Source organism: Microtus ochrogaster, unplaced genomic scaffold (genome assembly GCF_000317375.1).
Source record: "Microtus ochrogaster isolate Prairie Vole_2 unplaced genomic scaffold, MicOch1.0 UNK1, whole genome shotgun sequence".
Lineage (NCBI taxonomy): Eukaryota > Metazoa > Chordata > Mammalia > Rodentia > Cricetidae > Microtus > Microtus ochrogaster.
The window spans coordinates 15887696-15896488 of record NW_004949099.1 but is presented as its reverse complement, the minus strand read 5'-3'; positions in this window follow the sequence as shown (position 1 = coordinate 15896488).

Genomic DNA, 8793 nt, shown 5'->3' with positions numbered 1-8793 from the left:
CTTCCCTGCCCATTGCTATATGACTGCCAGCCATAGTACCCACTTCCAAGTAGCAAGCAGAGCTACCGCCTTTTTTTTTTCTTCTAATTACAGCATTTCAGCTTGCTGGCCATGTACACAATGGTGTGGTTAACCAATGTCTTGTCTGGAGTCACTTTGCAGCCATCAGCTTTGGGGATGCAACCCCACCTAGAATGTCACAGACAAAATAACAATGCTGCTAAAGATCAAACAAGATTCCAGGCATATCTTTAGTTCCTATTTTCCCCAAATGCCCACTTGTTCATAATATCCAATATCCCAATAAGTTAAGGACTTTGCTTATTCATAAGAGTTTTGTGGTTTTTGTTTGTTTGTTTGTTTGTTTGTTTTGCTTGGAATAAATAAAATCTAACAGATTCCAATGGAGGAAGAGGAAACAGGCTCTATAAAATGACTAGCTTAGAGAAAGTAAAAGGTTGATCAAAGAGCTCTTGTCTATTGAAGACTTTCAGATGCTTTGCGGCTTAGGTCAATTTGTTCGCTCGATACATTTGTTATGAAACTGACTTATTTTACCATCAAAATTGAGATTAAATGTCCAGGGCTTCGATGTGGGACTTCATGATGACTCAAAAATACTCAAACACATAGCTTTGTATTCGGGTGCTTAGGGTTGGATGATGGCCACCAAAAATGTGGAGGATCACGTCATGTGTTTTACCCAACTGTGTAGAGTAAAATAAAACTCTCTTCATGTGCACACAAAGACTTTCACCAGATAGTCAGTCCCCCAATCTCCCAGATAACTTAAAACAAAAAGTCATCACCATACTGTGACTTGCATTTTCTCTACAAGAAGTTTATTAATTAACCTATTAGTTAAAATACATGGATATAACTTTTTAAACATATACATCTCAGTTTTGTTTTTTAAAGAATTTCCTTATTATTGTTTTATGCACATTTGCAGGTGTTTTGCCTGCAGGTATGCCTGTGTGAGGGAGCCATATCCCCTAGAATGGAATTACAGACAATTATGAGCTGCCCTGTTGGTGCTGGGAATTGAACCCAGGTCCTCTGGAAAAGCATCAAGTGCTCCTAACCTCTAGGCCATCTCTCCAGCCCTCCTCAGTTTTATTTTAAACAGATGAAATGTTAAGTCAATTCTGAACCCCTGTCAGTCAGTGATGGACAGGGAACTCATGGAACACACTCAGAACCTCAAGAATGTGCATTTAAGGAGATGGCAATGGGTTCCTATTATTTCTCTTACTCCACAGAAGATAGCTTTGTCACATAACCTAACTCACCTGGTGAGAAACTCGTTTGCCTGATTGGCTGCCCATGTAAGTGCAGCAAAAACCATGAGTGCTATTCCTGAAAGAAAAAAAAACACAGTGCATGTGTGTGTGCATGCATGTGCATGTTTTGCCTGCCGGAATGGACTAGAAGACAAAAAGGCCCTCCTTGCCTACAGGTGAGCATGTTGCCTGCTCGTACCTACTCCCCAATCACTGAAGTCAACTATGTATTAACTCTGATTATTCCTTCTTTTAGCCAAAGAGTAACAGTGAATCTTGAGAAAATGGTTTTCCTATGAACTGTAGATTAGAACTCAAACTATGGCTTTTAATCTTTTTATTCTTTTCTCTAATAATTCACCTGATGAATAATTTAATTAGTTTAATTAGTATAGAACAGATATTTTCTAAAATTTTAAGTGGTAGAGACTCCTTCCCTGCCAGTTTTTATTTCATTTTAAAGTAGTGACCTTTCCAAAAAAAAAAAAAAAAGCTCTAAACATCATGTTAGAATAGAACCTTCCACATATCTTGCATACAGTATGAAAAAGGAGAGATGCACATCAGTTAACAGTATCCCCGTGTAACAGCACCAGTCAGGCCCGAGTACCCTAGAGAGCCCAGGATGGGGAAAGAGAGCATTGGTAGCCTACCTGGCACCGAGTCAAGTGCAGTGGCACTGGGGTCCCTAGTACAGTATGGTTCTTCAGTTGGTGGGGAGTCACCAACGCATAGAGGTGGGCTGGTAGGAATTGCTGGAGAACAATGAAGAACGAGGTAGACCATAGGTCTACAACTGGATGACAGCTGAGTCCCAAGGGAAAGATCTCTGCAAATCTTTGATAAGAGTGGTTCTTGGATCCATGAGATTCAAACGAACAGTTCTTGAATCCACGAGCATTCTTACTTAGTAGAACATGTCTACATACTATTCATTTTCCAACCTTCTTGAAGGTGTTTACCTCCAGGGTGAACTTTTTGAGGAAGCTTAAATTTAGATCAGAATTTTTTAAGGTTTATCTTATTTTTATTTATGCACATGTGGGTACGTGTGTGTGTGTGTGTGTGTGTGTGTGTGTGTGTGTGTTGTGTTGTGTTGTGTTGTGTTGTGTTTATCTGTAGCAGCCAGAAGTAAGCATCAGCTTTTCTGGAACTACAGTTACCGGCAGTTTAAAATAACCTGCCGTGGATGATTAAAATTGAGTTCTGATCCCCCCCACGGTAACAGCAAGTACTCTTAACAAAAACCATGGATTTAGCCCCTAAGTCATATTCTTATATGTCACGTAGGCTTGTAATTTTGCTTTCTTTAAGGGTGTAGATTATTTTTCAGTGCTGGAACTGGGGCCCAGGGCTTAGCACATGCTGGAGAAGGGCTCTCTCCCAGACCTACACTCCCAGCCCCAGAATATCTTCATTTACTATTCTCAAGGAACCATGATCTTAATCCATTAAGAAACTCACTTTCTAAGCTCGGCCATAAAAACACCATCACTGCTGCCTGGATGAAAGCCAACATTCACATCCCAGAGCTCTTACCACGGGCATTTTTGTCACCGGTTATTGAAGATCTTCCATCCTCTTAGAGTCACAGAGGACTCTCCCAAGAATGCTGTTGAAAACCGAGCTCCACTGTATCCTTTCCTGTGGCTTGAGTCTCAAGGGCAAGATGCAGGAACAAAAACAGAAGACAAATTACAGCGTTTTACATAACAATTCCCCAATGTAGGCATCAACCCATTGATCCAATTTAGGAAGAGGAGTAAGCCAGTGAGGCACCATCTAGGCAAGGCAAGAGCTGTTAATAGCCTGTGTTAGTCAAAGTTTGCATGGCCTCCTGTAGTCACATCCTCTTATACTGTGATGCAGATGGTTTGTTGGGATGTAGTAGAATCATCCCGTCTTAAGAAGCAGGGGATTTGGAAAGATCAGTTTCCCTGGCATAAAAAGTATTGTCCCTGGACAAAAAGATTCGACCCCTGGCTTCTTGGGGCTCACTAGAGAGGCTTTCCTTACCACTCTGTTTAAACAGCCCCCGACTTTCCCTCTGGCCGTCTCCATTCCGTCATCATGCTTTATTTTCACCCCTAGGGCTTATCACCAGCTGACATCATGTGTACCTGTCTGTCATCTCTCTCCCTCATGAAAACTCAAACTCGTGAGAGCAGAACCTTTTTTATTTTGTTTGCCGGTATCTCCCTGGAGCCCAGGAGAATTTCTGGCATGTAGTAGGTGGGCAGTAAAATAAATGAACTGTTGAAGGAATTATGAGATTGCGGTGCAAAAGGAAAGAATACAGGCAAAATATTTCCCATGGTACCTGGCTCCTTGAAGGCCCCCAGCACAAACGGGTTTATTTGTGTTCCTGACACCACCTTCCACATGGAGGAGAGAGTCTCAGAAGCTGACTTAATGTAGTGAGCTCACCAGCTTCTTCACAGCTCTTCATGAATGCTCCCGCATTACAGCAGAGACTGCCCTCCCCCAGCACCCAAAGGCACATGTAAGAGGTGTGGCATTCCTTACGTCACATAGGGTAAGAAATTACACATATTTTGAACGCAAACTGGGGACTGAATGTGCCCTCAGATACTAAGGGATGGAAACTGGTTTCCCAACGCAGCAAAGTTGAGGAGTGAAGTCTTTTGGAAGTGGTTTTGGGCAGAAACATCAGCCAAATTATAGTCAATGGATCAATAAGTTATCAGTGAATGGGTCTATCTCTCTCTTCATCTCTCTACCTCTGTCTCTGTGTGTCTCTCTTGCCTGTAGCTTCTGCCAAGACATGAAGCACCAGGATGACCATCCTCAGGGTCCAGCACTATGCTCAGCATCCCTAAACTCCTGAAAGCACAAAATAAACAACCTTTCTCTTTGTAAATTACCCACTCTGTAGCGCATCAGAAAACTAAGGCACAAGTGAAGGTTCTTGAAGAATGAATTAACTTGAAGACCAATATGAACATATTCTTCTCAGCCCAAGCCAGACAGGTTTTTCTGCAGTAACACTACAAACTGGCAATTCTTTGGTTGAGATGGGGTGTTTCACTTTGTTACAAATACCTGGGTACCAAAGCAATAGCAATAGTTTAAGTTAGTATAAAATACACCTTTGTTGCTTGCATGCATGCTGGTCTTTCAGATCAGTGAAGCTCTCTTATTGTAGGGTCTAAGACCAAAGGTGAGAGAGAATGTATGTTATGATTGCTCTCTATATGCTCCTAGGCTGGAAAATGAGGCATGTTATCTTTATTACTTAATGGATGTGTTTATCCTGCCCTGGTATGCTTGTGTCTTTAACTTTCCACTCCTCATGTCCTTTTTCTTTCCTTCCAAGCATAGAGTTGAAATCTCTGTGTTAAAAGAATCGTGGGAAAAACATTTATATGTAAACCATTTTCCAGTCAGAAAGATCATTAGAAGACATCCATCCTTTCCACTTCAGCCCACGTATACAAGGAAGGTCCTAATCAACCTTATTTTCAATCTCACGAGCTGTGAACTTCAGAACTGCACCCCGATTCTGTGTTTCTCTGATTTGGGGACTTGTCTCTCACACTACTTTAATTCCAACTTCTCCCCCTCCCATTTGTAAAAAGGAAACAGAGCCTCTTGGTTCATCTACCTCTTAACAGCAGGAGCATCCCTTGCAGAAGACACAGTGCTTCTTCATCTTGCTGCACCCCAGTCTCTTGTCCCCTCATTGTTTGCCTGAGAACTAGGTGGAATTTGATGCAGTCTCAGAAATTCCCATTCAGCTACTGCGAGCATCCTCCTGCCCACGTTTCTACTTACTTGGCAGCCACCGTAGTTCTGACTGGGAAACAGCACTGATGAAGATGCTGGCACTCGGTCATGGTAGCACAGGGGACTGGAATCTGGCAGATCCTTTGGAGTGGCGCTGAGCAGTAAGGACTTCAGCACACAGAGGTCAAGAACCATATGTAGATAAACAGTGTAAGAAGTTGCGGAGAAGAACTTAAGAGATTCCAGCACTGTGAACACAACTGCATTTCTTAAATAATATGCCTGTGCGTATAATGCCGGATTGCTGTGGTAGATGGGATTGTGACTAGAAATTACATTACACTTCTGCCCTGAGGAAGGTTTGGATAGAGTGAGGAGTGACTAGGAACAAAAGCCTGCTGCTAGAGAGTCAGCAGAGTTCTAGAAAATGTTTGTTTGTTTGTTTGTTTTTCAAGGCAGGGTTTCTCTGTGGCTTTGGAGCCTGTCCTGGAACTAGCTTTGGTAGACCAGACAGGCCTTGAACTTATAGAGATCCTCCTGCTCTGCCTACTGAGTGCTGGCATTACACTGGGCCAATTTCCCAGTGACTCACAGATCATCAATTGCCACCTTCAGTCAACCTCACCCACTTCGTCCTTCTAGCCATTCCTCCCAGGTCTTCCCCACTCTGTGTTTTAAATTTTTTTTCCTAAAATATATATGTACTTCATTTCTTTCCACTGCACATAGGATCTTTCCAATATCATCAAGGGCTGTAACAGTGGAGAAAATGAGGGAACCTAGGAAGGAAAAGTTAAATTGGAAGACAAACCTCGCCAAGGTCATTTGCTGACTACCCAGTGTCCTGGGCCCTGTTCTCAGCCCTCTGGATTCCCAAGTAAGATATTCAGATCTGCTACAAGCTTGTACACGCATTCCCTTCTGTTCACCATCCTGTTCATCCAAGCAGTTGGGAGAAGGGAAAGTACTATCAAATGTATCCCTATGTGACTCTTCAGTCCCTTTTCCTAATGACAAAGGTAGCCTTCCTGCCCTTTGAACTTGAAAGTGGCTTTAAGTAGACGTTCACAGGGACCTTCACAGTCTGAATGATGACAGGTCTTGTTGTAAAGGAGCCCTGGTCTGTTGGTTTCTCCTAATAGCACTGGGATGAGGGAACCCCAAAGCAAGAGGATATCACATAATAAGTACCTCATAAACATCAGGGACCTGGGGAGGTGCACAAATCCCTTGCTGTGTTATTTTTAGAGCAGTCACGTGCTAAAAGTCATCTTGAAAGCATTTCTGGGTGTGAGGAACTGAAACTTATCACCGTGATTTACCGAAGTCATGGAGAACACATTAGACTTCCCTGTTTCCAAAATGACATTGTGTGGACACCATTGCCCATCCCCCCTCAGAATTATTGGTCTAAACCAAAAGAGCCTCATAAATTCTCCCTGGTACCCTGCTGTCCATGTTCAAAGACTCAGAGTGTTTGGTGTACATGATCTATATTCCAAGGTGATTCAAACAGAGACAAATTATGTCCAGACATCTGAAAGTCATCATCTTGCGGCAGATGCAGGCATTCTGAGAAAGTCTACAAGAGGATCAAAACCAAGATTAAGCCACATCTGTTTGGATTTAAACGACATTGTCTGTGTAGTTCAAAGTTGTTTTCATATATATGTATATATACATATACATATATATATTTCATATATATATAAACCTGCCCAGCTGTTTTTTATCTTACATTCTTAGGCTTTATCAAAGTGTTTTCATTGGCCAGCCAGTGTTATTTCTAAGAGTTAAAGTATTTACAAAGGGAGCTAAGGAACAGAATGCCTTGTTCATCTAAGTGCTACCCCCAGAGCTTTTGCTAGCATTCTAAGAAAATGAATACAGAGGCACTTTTTTTTTTTCAGTTCTAGATAGAATGGCCGTGTCTACTGTGTGTCAGCTTATCATAAATAAGATCTTCTGTCTTTTTCTATATGTCAGTCATTACTTGACACTGATAAGAAACATGACTCTGAAATGCGCGTATTATATAAGGAACATTCAACTGCATCAGCATTCTGCACTGTTAAATGGAAAGGGGAATATTTTTTGAAAACCATCATGTATCAGGAAACAATCTTATTTAACAGAGAAATGGGTAGAAAGCAAAAATACCCCATGACTGACTTTCTTCTGATAGCTAATACATTTATGTATTAAAAATCACACCTGATTGCCAATTCCCCCATTTTATGAGGAATAAATAAACTTCATTATGAAGTTTCACTAACTGGTTTATTAGAATTGAACTTGAAAACAAATGAAAATAAGAATCAAAAAAATATGTTATGACAGCAAAACCAATTTGAGCAATTGCTTAACTGATTTTTGTATTTACTGTGAAGACAGAATAACACATTGCAAGCACATTTATACACACACACAAATGCATATACAATACACATACACATACAAGCACACATGCATATACATACAAATACACACTTATATACATACAGACAGGAATACCTAGATGCACACATGCATAGATGGACACACACATATACTACACACATATACGACCTCTGCTTTTCTTCCCATGTGTCAGCAACCATCACCCTGAGGACAATACTGTCACTTGAAGACAGCTTCCCACCGTAGAACTTGCACGCAGTCTCTGATAGACACGGCAGAATTCTTTTTCTTTAGTAATCAAGTACATTATTAAAACATTTTATCCCAAATTCATGGTGAGGATGTAGTTCTGATTTTCATCAGTTTTGTTTATAATGAAAATATAGTTTTGAGAATGAGTAGATAACCACTATGTTGTGAACTTAAATGTAAAATCCATGAGATTTTCTAATTGACTGGGTTTCACGCACTTCTTTCCTTAATGCATTCAAAGAGCTCGGCTGACAGTTCTTTGGCTGCTGAGTCATACTACCTGCCTTCACATTTTTTCTCCTGAGTAACTTAGGGTCACTTAAACTCAGCTTTCTCATCTATAAAATAGAATTGATGTTATGCTTAACTTTATGAGGTTACAGTTAACTATTAACTGAGAAAAGAGAGAAAACACACCTCAGAGAATGTCTAGTGCACAATAATTGTTTAATTAAGTTATTATTGCCATAGGTTGAGTCCTAAGTATCTCCCAATGCCTCAGCTTCTAGCACCACAGAGAAGTGACAGGGCCTACAGGGAGATTGTAAGTCATTGGAATGTGGTTTTAAAGAGGGCTGTGGGACCCTGATCTATTTTCTCTTTCATTTCACTGTCATGGGACAAAAATCTTTCACCCTTTGATATGTTTTTACTCTGTTGCACTGACCCTGTTTCAGGAAGTCCCACCATTTCTTAAATGACACCTCCAAAAAGCCAGGGAAAATGCTTCATAAGTTGGTTGTCTTGTGTACTTTGTGGAAGTCATGAAAAGCCAGCACAACGATTTTGACACCATTTTCTTTTCTCTTTGTTCTTCAGCCTCCTCAGGTCCTCTTCTAGCCTCAAAACTTAATGCATTTCTCTTTACAGTATGGACAGTGAGATCATCTATTTTCATCTTCAGATTGGTCACTACATTCTGCCTCCCTCTTTCTTAGCTCCCACTCCTATAAAAGCCACACTTCTCCCATCTGAAACCAAGTCTTCCACCCCTAGAGAAGACACAGAGGTTGTGCCAGGCGTGAGTTCATGGCAATGATGTCACAGCACTTGCACAGTGGAAAAGCCCACTGTGACCAGCTTCTTCCCTTCCTCCTTGGTATGCAGACAG